Genomic DNA, 17,965 nt, shown 5'->3' on the forward strand with positions numbered 1-17,965 from the left:
ATCATGAAAAGTGCTAGATCATCAGCCCTGGAACCTGACATTGCCCAAGAGGGGACTTGGTGCAAACAAGTCACTAGCTCACAAATCTCACTTGCCTGCTAAGCATCAAGTACAGATATTTAATCCTTTGGGTATTCTGGTCTGCTGGTACACCCACACCAAGCAACCTAACACAGAGAAATAACTTTCATAAGTCAGAAATGATGGAAGGCATAGATAAAGAAAAGTAGGCATTGTAACACTAGATTTTTCATGTACAAATCTCTCAGTTCTGCTTTTTCATATCCAGGATCACATATGTTGCCAGAGCTCATCTCTGGAAGCCTCTTACATTTCTATAAACATCCTGCTGCTCTGTCATACAATTAAAAGTGAAAAAACAAAGCCGGTCTGAACAACATAATGAGTTGCGCTAGCCTGTCGTCTCTGGTACAGCATTTTATTTTGATTTCAATCAGAGATGAAAACAAGCTATTTGTTGTTCTCATCCCATTCCTCACACGCTTATATCAAACAATCTGGAATCAGACTAAGTCTCCACTCCAAAAGGTGCTCAGGATGGACTGGCAGGAGCCTCAGCAGCCAATGAAGCTTTTATTCCATTTCTGCTTACGACCATGTATTTGCTGGTGAGAGTGACTAGAAGGTAAAATAACATCTCTTAACAAGATTTCTACCTTCCTCAGGTTTTCCCTCTCAGCCTTGTTCAGCTCAGCAGATCCCACAGCAAAAAATAACTGGCAAAGGTTTGTTAGGGGACTTTGTATTACATCTCAAGACTGGCAGCTACTAGTTCTGGGTACCCAGGATTTACTGAACATCTTGCCACAGTTGCAATCCAGAGTTTTTTACACTGTGGGACAAAAGGACAGTCTCCCCTTCCCCAAACCACACGTCTCACAGTTTGCCTTCTTGCTGAAGACAAAACCATTCTGCAGGGGTAATGTAAAGATCAAAAACACACCTGATGGTCTCGTCTGGTGTTCAGCAAAAAGAGTGGCACCACTGTGTCTGCTCTACAAAAACATAAAATCAGTATGTACAGGAAAAAAATAGTGTACTTTCAATTACCTTTTTCCCATCATTATGAACAGCATAGTGGAGTACGCAGGACTTACAGTTTTATCTATTAGCATACTCTTTTGTCAATAAAAGCGGCAGTCTGGAGATAATTCAAGTGCTTCACTCAAGTCAGTAGGTTTTATCCTGTCCTATTAGTAGTCCTAATAGTCCTCTGCACTGCTCCTTTTAAAAACAGTGTCAGAAAAAAACACAAGTGTAAAATAGAGAGAAGGGAAGAAAGGCAGCAATTCAACACAATTTCAGCAAGTTTTGGAACAGATAAAGCAAGCATGAGAGCAACACTAAAAGCAAGCACGGGCCAGATGAAATTGGATTTAAATTAGATTCCTTATATCTTTCACCAACACATAGGAATGGTTCTTTAAGTGTTATTTGAAATTTTGTTTTAGAGATACGATAAAAATGCAAATGAAGGGAGAATGCTGCTACAAAACCCTATGTTTGCTGAGGTGCATTTTGCTTAGAAAAAGAGATAAGCGACTGAAGCAGTCTGGCCCTTTTCCTCAAAGGAACCCAGAGTCACCGTGTTATCAAGAGAAACATGTCTGCTTGGACCATGCACATCGCTGTGCAGGCAGAGCTGCAATGTGTTAGAGATTAAGAACAATTCAGAGAATGCAACAAAGAGTACTTCTGATGACTTGTGCTTTTTAGCACCTAGGCAGTGCAAAAACCTGTCCGTCTCAAGGAAGTCAGCGTGTCACCACCTTGCTGCCTTCCCAATGGCATGCAGCCATAGACAGCTGGGTGACTGCATGTTCTGCAGCATTTACAAATAATTATAGACCAGCTGCCTAGTTATACCATTCATTTGGTAAAAATAGAATGAAATATTAATGGCAGCGTATCAGAAATCTTTAGTAAAAACACAGTTGGATAAATCAGTCATTCTCTTTCAAATCCATTAACAGTCCTCTCTCAAATCTCTGTGTAAAGCTATATAGAAGCATTTCACATATCTAATCGCTAAAAAGTCACACGTCCAAACCTGTGATTGCAAAACATAAAGGCTCATTGAATTTGTATCATGACAATTTTTCAGTCAAACACTGAAAGTATCAGATGGAAACCACTGCAAAGAAGTGCTTGGTTAGCTCTTCACTCTAACCCAAGTCAGTATCCGCTGCTGCTGGAATCAACCCCAAGAGGGACACCAGCATAACAGGAAAATTCGGCTGAGGGGAAGGGCATCTGGAGACAAAAAGAACATCATTACAGAACTGCTTCTGGCACAAAACACATTAAGTGACAATTTGAAGTCTCACGGATACACTCCTCCTGCCACAGGGTCATTCCTTCAGAACACTCTTCTTCCACCGGCAGAGCAATGTGCTAAGGCTTGCTTTGTGGCAGGATATCATGGACAATGTTCATCTGTCCTGTCCACAGAGCTGCAGACAGAGGGCTTCTGGCCACTTACTGCACCCGATCCAGCCTCGTCGCTCTTCTAGGGAGTAGCTCTCCGCAGGCTACTGCTACAACAAGGAGTTCCTAACTGTGCACGCATTGTACATCCATCACCTTCCTTGACACAAGCCTTGTTTTACAAGGCGATACTTTCTGGACCTAAATACAAATGTCATTATTCTAATTGTCCCCCAAGAGTCTTCCCATTTCCAGGCTGGTCTCCTTAAGACTTATAGAGCCTGAAGGGGTCCACGGTCTCACAGAGTAGTCATTGTATCTGATTAGTGAAACATACATCTGAAACCCCTTCAGAAGAGCCAGTCCAGAGCTTTTTCATGACACAGATGAAATGAATTTTGCTGTCTCAGGAACACCCTCCCTCCTGTTGTGGGAAAGGCAGCAGTGGAACAGAAATTTGAGAGAGAACTGGAGAGGCGAAAACTGTTCCCTATGAGACTTCCCATGGGCCTAGTGCAGAGCCATCAGATGTCCTTCATATTAACAATTTTTCTCTTCTCCCAGCCAGACACTGCAGTTGTGAGATCTTACCTGCTCAGAGGTATCTATCAGATTACAGGAAAGAGAGATTTAACTGCTCCTTGCTGAATAACCTAAAGAACTGTAATCCCAAGATAAGACCCAACAAAATTCCCCATTTCCAAGTTTCTGCTTCCTCCTCTCCCCAGGGCATTTGTCATGCACAGTATTCTTACTTTTACAGAAGTCCATATAGGTCTGCACAATTCATGGCTCTTCTCTCCTCCCAGAGGGTGCCACTGCACATTACTTATTGCCCACCAACCAACCTGGCCATGCTCACTTCCAGAGGTTTCTGCTAGCCTGCTGTCTCTAGAGGTTCACTTTTTAACAGCCTCCCACCATCAGCCTCTCTTCCTGGTAAACACACAGCATGACAAAATGACCACACGTGCACAAAACTCATAAAAGAAACACTGCATTTTCATGAATAGGACATAGCACACAGAGGTTATTTGGGAGCAGATCCCTGCTCATCTACAAATCTTGACCTATTTATTTTTAAATCAAAGGATATCTTCCTTTCGTAATACCATGTCTTTGGCTTAAAGAAAGCTATGACTTGTCAGAAAAATATTCTAATATAACCAAAGTTGTGGTTCCTGAAGGCCATCATAAACGCGATTATTCTACATCACAGCAAGATATTTCATTCCCTGTCTCATAAATTTCATGATTGAGCAATGTTATGTACGTTTGTACAAGCTTTAAGCTGAGTATGAATGCATACTCCCAGTAGCTAGGCAGCAAAAGTTTCCACCTACTGCTTACAGATATTTTGATGAAGGCTTCTAACTTGCTTTATTTTTTATGCTTTAACAGAGGTAATCATCTTGTTGGTTATTGTAAAGAAACATTAAGAACAACATGTTTGCTTTCAGCTATTCATAAAAGCATTAGAGGATGGGGGATAATGCTAATACTACTCTTTTATTGCAAGCATTATCAATGGGCATACACACAGACACCGTGTCTTAAGCAATGACACAGGGAGCAACTAGAGAGTGGTACTATTTTTGATGTTTACTGAAAATGTCTGCGGGGAATCAAGTTCAATAAGCTTCTTACAAGTAGAAAATGATACCGTTAGCAAGAGGTGGTTCCTGGACAGAGTACAGTCATTTCAGGATAACAACAAGAACAGGTTTTTGGTAATCATTAGTTTCCTCGTACCCCTCTAAGGCTGAGCTTTGTCAGATGAAAAGAAGCATTTTTCATGTTAAGAAGGGCCACCTCTCAACTTTTTATTATGTCATTATGAACATGAACAACACCGTACAATGTGGGAGATTGTAAGAAAAGTACAGTTGTTCAAAAACACCCATCAGTGTCAGCTTTTGCATCTCTTTCAGGACCACAACTGCTTCCTCAAACGGTTTAGTTACCTGCCATTCCCTTAGGAGGGCCAAGGTGGCAGTCAGGTAAGACTCAAGAAATCTGCAGGCCCCACTCATTCTCCTTTGCTTTTCTTGTACCTAAACTGCATGCAGGCTAGAGGACCACCTAGCTCCACATGCAGACTGAACTTCCGACACAGCCAAACAATTGCAAACCAAAGGGAGGGAGAGAGGGATGGAGGGAGGGAGAGAGGAAGGAAGGAGAAATACAAGAAACAGAAGTTCACATAGAAATAGTGTTTTCCTTCTGTGTGATAATTTTTATGGATTTAGGGTAGAAAGGAGGCCCTATTTGGAGAGAGAGCCTTAAATCCAGTAGCTGAATATTTCTGCAAAGCTTTGTGATCCTATATGCAGCTTTAATGAACAGACACACAATTAAATAAGGAGACCTTCAGTTGTTTGAAATTCACTGCTCAGCGTTTCAGGGTGACATTAGGAAAATTGCTTTTCTCATATTCATTACAGTGTTATGAAATTAGTTTTGTCTTCTTCTACAAGTTTTTTGTGTAGGACAGAGAGATTTGCAGCCAGGGAAAAGTTCAACTGTTTAACAGCAACACCAACTATAGCCTACCCTTAATGTACATGCAAAAATTAATGCCTTTCGCAGCTCACAGGAAGTTTTAAGCCAACCTTGTACTTCGGAGTGGAGTGCCCCTCCTCGACCACCTCAAGAAGACATCCTGCCAACCACAGCTACAGTACCTGCCTCTTGAGTGCTAACACATCTGTGGAGCTGAAGGCGGATCAGGGCTCTCAGTGACAGATCCGTGTCTAGCAGAAGGGGGAAAAAAATTCTGTATGAAATCTTTGCAGAAAAATTACAATAAGCTGTCACCTTTCTCTCCCCAATAATTGTTCTTCCTTTTTTTTTTTCCAAATTATTTCTTCTGTCTGAGCAGCCCAGCTTAACTTTCAGCTAGGAAAGGTTATGAAAGGTTATGTTCTACCACATGATTTCACTGTGTGTCAGTAAAGTCTCCATCAGAGAGCTGTGTCCTTACCTTTCCTGAAAGGTAAAGAACCAGCTGAAACAAGTCCAAAAAGCCTCTCCTGTGGCATTCATTGGGGATAACCAGACTAAATCATTCTGGTGTACTTAGAGGTGGGATTGACAGAGGAGACACAAAATAACCGTCTTCAAACAGACAAAAAGCCACTGCAGGCCACAAGGAAATACACTGTGGGGAAGGCAGCAGACATTCACACCTGAACTCTGGCTACACAGGCAGGAAGGGCTTCTACAAGGCTGGCCCAGGCCATGTGCTCTTCAGCTGTGCCCTCAGGTGGCTCAGGATGGAGACACCTTGGATGTGCAAGCTCAGGGTGTTTGCACCCAGCTTCCTTCTCGCAGGCTGCAAACAAGCGCCTCCAGTAGGTATATATAATAGTGGATATCTTTCACTCCACACTTGCTGATGTTTCAGTGGATTCTCGTTACACATTTTCAAGACAACATATAAACTACGTTAAAAAAAAAGTCTGATAATGGGAAAGGTGAATATACCTAATAAAAGGTAACCCCAAATCACTCAGTTTTATGTGTGGGGTCATGTATGTGCATTAGGAGGTGCTCTTGTGATACTTCGACAGTTTGATTCAGTTCTCCCCCTTCTGAATAATTCTACATATAAATAAAAAAAAATAAATGTATAGAGTTTCTTCCTGATGTACTGGGCCCCCTCTGTACGGTAGTAAAGCCAATGCTATGTGTGACATGGGAAGATGTTTCCAAAATGAAACCTCCATTATGATCCTCCTCTGCAGTTCATCCTAATCTAGATTTCTGAGTGTGGGCCACCCTGCAAGGTATGGCTACTTGGAAAGACAGAACAGAGGAGCAGATGTTTCCAGTGAATCAGTCCTGCTTCAAAGCTAGCCCAAAGGCATCTTAGCATAGGCCTGTACAAGCAGGAAGGAAGGATTAGCAGCTCACCCTACCCTGAGAGCAACTAGCTCATCTCTTCAACCGTAGGCTTACGCAGCAGCTTACCTCCCTACCCTTCTGTAATAAAGTCAGCTCTGAGCCTACAGTCAAAGCCTCTGTTCTTTGCAAAGACAAAAATCAGAAGTGTACTTAACTCTGAAGCACAGAAAAAGCCAGGTTTGCTAGGAAGGCACCAAGCAAAGGGATATAGCCTGTTGTGGATGTAAGAGCGTGCAGACAGACATACCAACATGCCTCGTAACTACTCATTGTTTCCTTATTCCAAGGCAGGCACGCAGAACATGCACCAAGGTGCCTTTGTAGGCACCAAGGTGCCTTTCAAAAGGTGTTTTCCCAAGCTGCTTGTATCCTTGTATCACTTCAGGATCCTTCCATCTCAGCACACTGCACTTTTGGGAAGGAATACGTTTCTGCTTGAATTTGACAGGGATTTACTGCTCTTACAGCAGAACCAGGGTACGTATAATCCCTCCAGTGATAGTCTGCACTAATGTCACAGAGTGTCTCTTTTGTCACTACAATATGGAGAAACAGATTTAAAGAGGCAGCTTTATAAATACTTCCTCATTCAGGAAAAAGCCAGGGGAACTAAACAGGTATTATGAAATATAAAGGAAGATGACTATTTTCCAGTTATTGCAAGGGGAAACAGTACAAACTGGTCCCTCTTAGAATACCTTATTGCACCATTTAAGCACCAAATTAGAGCACTTCTCTAAAAGCAGAAAACTACATAATGTCTCAGAGAGGTACAGGAGAAAAGCAGGCAGTTAAGTGGAAAGCCAGACACCACAAACTCCTGTGCACTGCAGACAGGGTATGACAATCACTTAAATACAACCCACAATGTCAGAAGATACCACAGGACATGAAGAAAAGGAGATTCGTTAAATTTTGAGTACGTCATAGCTGCTGTTGCACACCTGACTTTCAGCTGTGAGCAAAGAGAGTTTGAAGTAATTAGCCTGAAACACACCAGGGACTCAACAACTGAAATGCAAAGCAGTTTTTATTGACAAAGGTGAAGAGTGAGAAAGTATAGCTGAGCTTAGAAACTTAGGACCAGACATTTTTTCTTTGAAACATGTATTTTTAAACCACTAAATATTATTCTTTAGAGGCTGCTCAGCACTGCTGCAGCAACAGTGCAAATACATGAAATTCTCATGGTGTACCAAAAAAAAAAGGGAGCTTGCATCATATTGACTATGATTAGCCAAGTGAGCAGTCTCCAGTGAGATAAGGCTTTACCAAGCTGCAACACTATTACCCTGAAGACCTTCCACAATCATCCATCAAACACAGAAGATGATTATCACTTGTGTCCAAGATCACCCTGACATCTACGGACAGTCTGTCTCAGCTGAACACAGGGGGTATTAGAACTCCTGCATAAACCAAAACACGTTGGCTGGCAGTCTTCTTGGCCACACGTATTGGTCAGAAAGCAATGACAATAACAAAAATCTACGAACTTTCTTTTTCTATGAACTTTTTTTTTTCTATGAACTATCTTTTCACCTGTATAGACTCTGAAGTGTAGACTTTGCTTTTGGAAGCCAGCATTTTCTCACACACACTCACATTTAATATTCATTTTGATTCGCCTTAGAGCAGTATAAAGAGCCACGAAAAGAAACATCAAAAACTAAAACCCTGAGGTCAAAATCCATCTTCTCCAGGCAGCATTTCCATACCTTGAGCCAGTATTCGCTGAGCTATACAGTATTTAGTGTGTGCTGCTTCCATCCATTTAAGTGCCCTTCAAGCTCAGCAGCTTGAAGCCAATCCTTTCAGCAGCTTTAGCCAATCCTTTCCTCCTGCTCTCCTCATCACACAAGGCTTTGCCTCCCAGATTAAATGCAGGTGTTCATGCCTCAATCAGTCATTTGGGCAACCAAGGTGATTCTCATTACTGTTAGTCCAGGCTAACAACTGCATCCTCTCAACCTTCAACTACAATTTCTAACTGATACCTCTCAATCTAGACCAGGTTGGGAAAATGCCAGGAGATTTCAACACCTCCTGCCTCTTGCTTTATGGGTTTGCACACAGGATCTGGAAGCTATGATGGTGCTGCTGTTAGCTTTACCAACAAGCAGTTGTGCTACGCCATTTTTTAGGCACTAGCAGAAACTAAATATCCCTGGCCAACCCAGGCAGAGAGCTAGAGACCACAGGAGTATGAAAAAAGCCATGAATGGAGCACATGAATGCAACTGAGGTGATACTGGTCAGCAAGGTAAATTGCTTTGCAGCAGCTGCCAAACCACTTGTTTTGCTGTTTGCATATTACTTTAACAGTATTTATCATCTCTGCAAGCTTTACAGAAACACCTCAGTTTTCTTTTCCTGGACTTCATCTATTTTTCGTCTCTCTATCTCACTTATACATTTTGCCTCATACTCAAACATCAGGAATAATTTATGTCCAATCTGCATACACATCTTTAGACATTATGGCAACAAAGGCACTATCCACAATCTTAGTGATTGATGCAGATAATTTTTAATAATTTCCTATACGGAAGAACTCGCAGAAATCTTATCTGAGAAGTTACAACACTGCAGGAAATACTGAACTGGCTATGCACAGCTGAAGCAAAAATCTCATTTTTCTAAGACCATTAAATTTTAGGCATTTTTGCCCAAAATATTTGGAAACCCACATTAAAAATTCTTGGGCGTACCAGGCTCTCCGATGTCTGTTTGGAAATCCAACCATTTCAGCACAGGAAAAATGGCACATGGGGCAGAACAGAACAGAGCATCCCACACTGGAAGGGACCCATGAGAATCATCGAGTCCAGCTCTTTATGTAAAAATCAGCTCCTGAAAGTCTAACTCCTGGAAACATGAAATCTACTTCAAATGCAAATAATGAGCTTTTCACTCACCTCTGTCCTCCTCCCAGATTGAATCAGCAAACACTGTGACTTTCTTGCAAAAAAAGTGTACGCCTATAAGGACAGACAAAGACCAAACCATGCCCTGTAGCAGCCCTGAAGACAGAGCACAGAGCATTCACATGAAGTTTGCATGAGCCTGGTACAGTATCTAAGAAAGATGTAGGTTCTAAGAAAAGACCAGCAGTTTAGACAAGATCTGGTGAAAGATGTGTCATAGATTGCCAGGGCTGGTATAACACAGTAGTAGGTCAGCTCACCTTAATAATGAAATTTATTCAGAGCAGACAGCATTTCTGGCTTCATCACTGCACTCTAACAAACACAGAGACACTTCTTAAAGGCTGGTGTCTCACTGTGATATATCACTGAGCATTAAAGTGGTGATTTATACTCAACTGGATCATCAAACCACAGAGTTTTACTATGGCAGCCGGTAAGTATAAACATACACACCTTTGGCTCCTATTTCAACCACACAACCTTACGTAGCTATCAAAACCTACAGTTCCTCTGAGAAATGAGAAATAAACACCATGCTGGAGATTTGTATATTATAACGGGTCATCAGGACCAGGAAAGGAGCTCATTCACCAGCAGGGGCCACCTGTTGCCACTGGTAACTATTATTTGTATTTTACGTGCTGCAGCAGCTGCCTGCTTGGCTCACCGCTGCTCGGTGGAAAGCAAAACACCAGTGTTTGTAGCAAAACCACAAGGAATTTTTTTCTTCCTGTCAGTATCTGGGTCAAACACACACTGAAGATGCTGCTGCCCTCTGAACTCTCCCTGCAGGTAGGGCTGGAGGGATGGCCATGCTGGGTCTGGGGAGATCCTGGGGGCTCAGCACCCTGCCCACAGGGCAGAGAGTGACCAAGGAGCAAACAGCCATCCTCTGTACATCAACACTGCAGCATCCACCAGGGTATTACTCCAGTGAAAGTTCTGCTTCCTGACAAGCACAAGCTGTACAAACACACACACAAAGCCTTGGTCATGCTCCCGTCAGCTTTATCAGCTCTCCTGCATGCCAGGAATTGTCCAAAATTGCTTGACTAAGGACTGGTTTCTGGCAGGATACGGCTTCCACGAGTCAAGTTCCTGGGTGCATGTGGAAAGCACTGAGCTCCATCTCCCATGTCTACAGCAACCCAAACACTTGGCTCTTTCCAATATAGTGCTCCAACTTTTTTGTGACAAAGTAAAACAGCTGAAGTGAAGCAAAGGGATGCTTTATCCATAGTTTAATTTTTCTGAGATCTCAGGGTTGTACAACAGACTAAGCCTAAACAAAGAAAGCTTTACAGTTCCCCTGCTGATTCCTTGTTGAATCATTCTCACACAACCCTGCCGTGACTTCAACCGCGCTCCCCAGAACACCAGCCACTGAGCCCCAAGTTCAGGAAAATGTCACTGCATCCTAAAGGCCCTCTACATTACAACTTTACACGTCTCAGACTGTTTCTTTTCAGAATCATGCCCAAGGAGCTTGACTCTACCCTTCGCTTTGCACAACACTGGTTTAAATTTTCTGGGCAGTATTTCTATTCAGAAGCTGTCACAGACATTGCAGAACTATCATATGATCCACAACCAGTTTCTGGGACCTGTTTTTTACATTCTTCACAGATTCAGGTATCTGAGCTGGTTGTATTTGCCTTATGTTTTTCAAGGTTGCCTTAGACCAAGGCTTGTTTTCAAAAGAATGAGAAAGAAAGAAAACCAAACCTCTGGAGAGGAACACTGATTTGTCAGTCTTGTGAACAAACCCCGGAGTCCTATTTATCCTTCCTGCAGCAGGTCACCTTTACCTTGAGGGACCACTGACCTACATAATGTTTATGTAAGACTAATTAGGATGAAATTAAGAAAATGTATTGCATTTAAAATGGATCACATTTAAAAATACTTCAGTGGCAAAGCCAACACACAGAAAGAATTACTTTGCAAATAGGTTACATTTGCTTTGTGCAGTAGCAAGAAGACCACAGCCCATATTTTCTAACAGAAAAATAAAATTCTCTTGTTTCGAGTAAATTAATGATAGACTGCCTGGATGCTTGCTTGCTTGTTTGTTTTAATAAAACAGAAGCACCTTATTAACCCTTATTGGATATAAGGGTCAAGAGGCTGCTCAAGACCTGTGAGAATAGCTGTCATTGCTCCTCTCTCATAGCTGGTAAGCTGACTGCAGACACCCAGTCTGACAAGATGTCAGACTTTTTGTTGGGGCATGGCTGCAAGCATTGTATCAGTTAAGTCTCTAACATCACTTCCTGGAAAAGACTTGTTAAGAGCTATAATATCATGCATGATGTCCTAACCACATCCTGCTGTTAGGATTTTACAATGAATACTGCTGTTGGAGACAAATGGACAAAATTCCTGTCAGGAATATGACCTGAAAGAACCTTGGCATGTCTGCATCAGACAACGTAGTCAGGTGCTAATGTCTGTATTTCATCAGACTGCTTGTTAAATTATCAACAGTGGTTATTTTCATACCGAGTATTTACATGAAAACTGACCAGTTATCTAAATGTGTTTTCAGATGTTGATGTTTCATCCTGTATCATAAAGAATTTCAATTTTATTAAAATTTTTATTTTTTTTCTTGCCAGCTAGGACAGTTGGGATTTACTAATGTCTTAAATAATTTTGCGGTCTTAGCTTCCTATATTATTAAAGCTGGACTACACCAGTCAAAAAGTCTCACTGCCTTCTTTGAAAGGTAGTCTAACAGAATGCTACAGCAAATTACTTCATTGCAGAACTGACTGCCAAGATCAAATTTAACCCAACGATAAGTAAAGCAAACAATTCAATCAGGCAAAAATAATAAAGTCAGGCAATATAATAGGTCTTCTGGTATGCTTTCTTTCTTCCCGTGCTCGTTTGATGTGTTTCCTCTAAGAAAATGTAATATTTATTTCTGAAAATACTGTTTTCACAGATAATTTGTTAAAATGTTTCTGCAGGTTGTTTACAAGTACAACATATTCTTTTATTAAGATGTCAAGGCGAATCCAACTATCACAATTCTAGGGTATCATTTGGTCCTTTACAAGTTCTTAAGTTTTATTTGTTTGATTGTTATAGGGGGGCTCCTAAGTTTCCCATTCTCCTAGCATTTCACATATGAAAGACACACAGCACACAGTAATATTTTGGACCTTCTTCGAAATGAGGTATGTGACTAATTCACCAATAAGGCATAAACTTCTGCAAGTGGTAAACTCTATCAGGGAGTGTAGCCATGGATCCAGGAACAACTGCTTTGAACAAATGGACGGGAGATTTAGATGAGATGTGACGTGAGGAAGAAATTCTTCACTCAGGGCACAAAGCGCACGTGGGAATTAGGGATGAAGATATACCTTGCTTCTGTTGTTTTCCATAAGGAATAGAATGAAATTACCTAAAAAACAGTGTTAAAAATAAACCCAGGGCACAGGCTGGGAGGTGCAGGGCAGTCCCTGTGGCCGAGGGGCAGCCTTTCTCTCTGGCAAGCCAAATAGCATTGGGGAGCCAGACCCATAAAAGGGGCCCTCAGCCCCCCAGCCCTCCTCCTGGTCCACAGGAGGGCATCTTCCAGGCTTCTCCCAACACAGCTGCCTTTGGCCACATGTGGGCCCCTCCATCACAGAGGCTTGCTGAGGCCACTGTGGCCACCACTGCCCCACCTTTGCTGCAGACCCGATAAAACAGGCCCCCTGCAGCCACCAAACACCACAGACATGCCGCAGGCTTGCCTGTAAGATGTCCCAGCAGTAAACAGCTCTTGCCAATTCTCAGGGATTGTATGAGTGCTTCTTACTTTTTTTTTTTGGGGGGGGGGTGGGGAGTGGGGGTGGGAAATGGGTTAAAGTTGTGCCAGGGGAGGTTTAGGTTGAATATTAGGAAGAACTTCTTTACCGAAAGGGTTGTTAGGCATTGGAATGGGCTGCCCAGGGAAGTGGTGGAGTCACCATCCCAGGAGGTCTTGAAAAGACGTTTAGATGTAGAGCTCAGTGATCTGGTTTAGTGGAGGACTTGTTAGTGTTAGGTCAGAGGTTGGACCAGGTGATCTTGGAGGTCTCTTCCAACCTAGGTGATACTGCGAAGTAAGCAACTGGTTGTTCATGTAACTTTTCAACCATGAGCAAACAGAACCCTAAGCCTAGAATAATCAAACTCGGACATACAAACCTACTCATCAGATAGGGAAAACACACATGCACACACACACACACACAAACAGTAATAACAAAGAAAGAAAACAAACAAAAAAAAACACACACAACTAATTTCAGTACTAGTATTGCCAGTTGAGTAGTGATCAAGCAGTTGAAACCTTCCATGTCTCTGTCTGGTCTCTACAGAAACATGGTCAGACAAACCACTGTAGAAGCAATTCAGAAGTACATGCACTAAACCCCCCAAAAATTGGAGACTGAACATTTCCTCTCATTTTGTTGAAAATGAAAATCCTCTCAGTACTACTGCACAGGAGAGCCTTGCGGCAGGGAAATTCTACTACAGAGCTCGGAATCACAAAAACTCATTAGGCAGCAATCCTTTAAAGCATACAGTATTATGTCTTGATCCCAGGTAACTCAAGAAAAATCATCCCTTGGAAATATAAAGACAGTGAAGAGGTAAGATACTGGCTCAGACTAGTTTGCAGAGACAGCAGACTCAGTGACCAAGGTTCCTAATCTGTACGTAGAAAAATAAAAACAGAGTTGGAATTTGAAGCCTTCCATCAGAGTATGAGTTTGGATTCAGTCATATGGTGCCCAGTGTGGTGGCTGCCCCTGAGCCCTCCATCTGACAAGCTAGTGCCACTAAGAGCCAGGAGTTTGACTTCCACTGTTACTTTCCACCCTACGTTTCAGTTTTGTGCTGCTTAAGACAGACTTCTGTACATCATTCCAATATTTCTGCAACCCTCAGCCACAAGTACCTGTTCCCAATTCATTATGCCACACTTCACTGGCATCCTAAATACCCAATTTATTCAACTTAACCATTTGGACACCGCCAAAACTTTCTGAAACAGCTGCATCAGGGACTTCCACATGCACACTAATTGCTGTTAACCCCATTGAGACTAGCTGCGTTAATGAGACTTCTCTTGCTCAAACGTATGCTCCAGCATCTGGCCACAAGAAAATCAATCATGTGCCTACCAAGTTCTCTAGTATAAAACAAAGACAGACTTCCAATGTCCAAATGAAACTGGTTTGTAAAAGAAATAGGCTACACGTTCATGCATTTGGTGCCAAGCCTATTCTATGTTCACCAGGTTTGTTATCTGTTACAAGGAACATACAAGGAACAGAGGAAACGGAGGTTTGGCTTTCCAACAAAGAAACATCCTTAGGGACTTAAAGAAAAAAAATCATTTCCTGTCTGCCAGTTAAACTGAGAACACAGAGTTGATCCTGAGAATTCTGCATCCTTTCTCAAAAAAAAAAAAAAAAATAAAAGATGCTGCTATACTTACTCTTCCTTGAATTACATCTTTCTGTATTCAATTTCCATAGCTTCTGATTGTAGACAGCTCTGTTGAGATCACTGTAATTGAAAACAATACAAAAGGAAACATGGAATCACAGAATCACAGAATTTCTAGGTTGGAAGAGACCTCAAGATCATCGAGTCCAACCTCTGACCTAACGCGAACAGTCCCCACTAAAACCATATCCCTAAGCTCTACATCTAAACGTCTTTTAAAGACCTCCAGGGATGGTGACTCCACCACTTCCCTGGGCAGTCTGTTCCAGTGTCTAACAACCCTTTCAGTAAAGAAGTAAAAGAAGTAAAGAAGTAAAAAAGGAAGAATTACACGAAAGTGGTATTGTCAATTAAAAACACTTCAGCAGCTGTGAGTACCTCAGAGATGTTATCAAGCCTCCTAGAACCCCTTGACTTGGGTGCTTCAAGTCTGATTTTGTCTTAACTCTTTGTCTCTACCCGAGTTCCAGTACCTGACTTCCAGCACAAGATCTTTGTCTCTACCCAAGACAAAGAGTAATTATAGCAAAGATATGAGCTGAACATTTCCTATAGCCAGTGGATTCCATTGTGGTGTTCCTTCCTCTTTATTGTCAGCAGAATGGAGATTCAGCATCTGCAGAATTAAAACCCAAGACCAAAACCTTGACTCCAGATGGGACACTGACAAGACTGCTGTGATGTAAACAGGCACCAACTTGTGCTGCCTCTCCTCCCCCTATTGCCTGATTCCTTTGCATTTAGTGGCAGTAGGATTTCTGGAAGGGTTCCAATGCCTGCTTCAGTAGGAAAAAGTGTGTTTTCATCCCTGGCTTCAACAGAAGGGAGATGAGGCCCAAACTTTGATAGGCATCATAAATGTAGCTACGTAGAAACACAACAGCTGTGTAAAAAAAAATAAAATTATTTTATTTATTTTTTTTTTTTTGCTAAGCATATCCAGATTACTTGGGATGCATCACCTTTTCTGTGAATCATCATTCTGTGATTTTTGAATGGATGTTTGGTCCATACACAGGTAGTAGGGCCCTTTTAAGCTTTCTGCCTTACGAATCCCAATAGAGCCAAACTTCCTTCTGTTTTGTGTTTTTATTCATGACAGACATTCTTCCAGTTAAAGTGGAGGAATTAGATTTGGTTTTTAGACCAATCTGAATCAAGCAAAGCTGGGTTTGTGTAGGGTATCTTTGTTAATATTCTTTACACAAAATATACAAAAATCCATTTTATATTCCAAGTGATAAATGCAAGCCAGACACAGGCTGGTTGGGCAAACATTGGCAGAAAAATGGCAAAACACTGAGCAGAAGCTTACCTAAGCAGGCCACAGGAATTCATTTGGGACTGATTAAAAACCATGAAGACTGAAGTACAAGAATTAGTAAAAACCAATGAAAGCAGAAGCCAGTGGTCAGCAGCTGTCTGCCAAGAGGCGAACAGGCTCCCTGTGTATGCGCTGCCTGGAAAGGTAGGACCGGAGGTTTCGAGCAATGAAACAAATAGCAGGCTATCTGAGGGGATCCTGCAACTGCAGCCCCAATCTCACTTCTGTGGGTATGATAGTAGACCTGAGGTAACGGGCCGTACGTCCAAAATCAACAGTAACGACCCAGCAAACGCACTCACAACACAGTCCCATGTTTAAATCAGAATCAGTTCCACCATTCTTCAGCAATTACAGCTTTCCTAGTTAAAAACAACCAGTGCATTTGGCTGCCTGCTTATAATCACAGGTCACACTGCAGCATACATGTATGTGGAAGGGTATTCATAAACAACATGGAAAAGTAGCTCGTGAAGTCTGATGACAAACTTAAGATAGTAAAGAACAACAACAACAACAAAAAAAACCTTTCAAGACAGTGAAAAGAAAGGCTGATTACATAGAAGTGTGTGGGAGAAGCTATACGACTGAGTAACACAGCGTTAAAACGATGTATCACTGTAATATAAAGTGATGTGGAAAAACAACTCTAATTTCACAGAAACAATGATGAGGAACATTCCTAAACATTTTGATTCAGGAGTGAGATGTTAGGATTAGGCAGGATATAACATCGGCTCAATGCACAGTCAAAAAAAAACCAAAAACGAACAACAAAATATCATTATGCTGCTGTCTAGATCCATGCTTTGTCCAGAATTCGGATACTTTGTGTAGTTCTGGTTCTCTGCACCCACTCTTCAAGAAGATAGACTGATTCAGGAGAAAGTTCAAGGTGGGACATCAAGGATGGCCAGTGTTTTTGGAAGAGCCCATTCCTTTACACATGGAATGACTGCATAAACTGATACTTCCTCATCTAGAAAGAAGTCATCCAGGACAGCATCAGTTGTAAGTTTATAGACAAGTGGTAAGGAGACTGCATAGCAACCAGCTGCAGCCTGACTTCCAGCACAAGACCTGGAGGTTACAATAAGGCAGCAGGTTCAAGAACAAAGGGCTTTGTTTTGTTTCGATGCACTGTTTATTTAAACCATGCAATTCACGAACTCTGGATGTCATGGATGTGAACAGTTCACATTTGGTCAAGGGGAGGGCGCCCAAATTCGCGGAAGAAAAGTTCACTGAGCTACTCAGCACTCAGAAACAATATGGGTCTTTGCAGGTTCCTTGAGTTACAGATGCTGGTAGTTTTTTTTTGTTGTTGTTTGTTTGTTTTAAATCATCCTTCTTACATTTTTACAAAACAAGTGCTATGTGAGCACAAAACTGTGAAAAAAGAGCATCCATGATACACAATTAAAGTTATTCCTTTTTGGAGCATTTTAGTAGGCACTTCAAGTTCTACGCCCTTCAACAGGTTACAGCCCCAAAACATGCTTTAATTAATGCTATAAAAACTCTTGAACTCTTATTGTGGAAAATGATCCCAAAATAGGAAAGTGCACCTATTTCAAAGCATCATCTGGCAGGAGAATACTACTTACAAAATATATTTTTTGTAATGTATGAAGATACTAAACTGCTCCAGCAAGTCATATTTATATATTAAACTAAAATAATATTTGAATCTCCATTGGGGCTGGACTTCCTCTCCTTCCTTATAAGTTTTTTAAGCTGCTTATTGAACTGGCCCTACAACGGTCCCACACATTGCTTTACCAGTGTCCCCTTTTGATTCTCAGACTGGTAAGGAATCTCAGCCTATTTGAAAGTTTTCCACAGCTTCACATAAGATCAC

General features: G+C 41.7%; 1 long non-coding RNA gene across 7 annotated transcripts in view; it reads right to left on the reverse strand.

Moving 5' to 3' along the window:
* LOC106016332 (uncharacterized) overlaps positions 1 to 17,965 on the reverse strand; it is a 52,095-nt gene that overhangs the window by 23,259 nt on the left and 10,871 nt on the right. For 3 of the 7 annotated variants that reach the window (XR_002400988.4, XR_002400987.4, XR_011810417.1), the window contains one exon: positions 14,770 to 14,840. The exons of 3 other annotated variants lie outside the window; for them this stretch is intronic. This is a non-coding gene — a long non-coding RNA (uncharacterized lncRNA). Of the gene's footprint in view, positions 1 to 8,072; positions 8,201 to 14,769; positions 14,841 to 17,965 lie in introns of those variants that run through there. One more of the 7 variants, XR_011810419.1, reaches the window with a different exon arrangement.

The sequence above is a fragment of the Anas platyrhynchos genome, chromosome 6, assembly GCF_047663525.1.
Source record: "Anas platyrhynchos isolate ZD024472 breed Pekin duck chromosome 6, IASCAAS_PekinDuck_T2T, whole genome shotgun sequence".
NCBI classification, from domain to species: domain Eukaryota; kingdom Metazoa; phylum Chordata; class Aves; order Anseriformes; family Anatidae; genus Anas; species Anas platyrhynchos.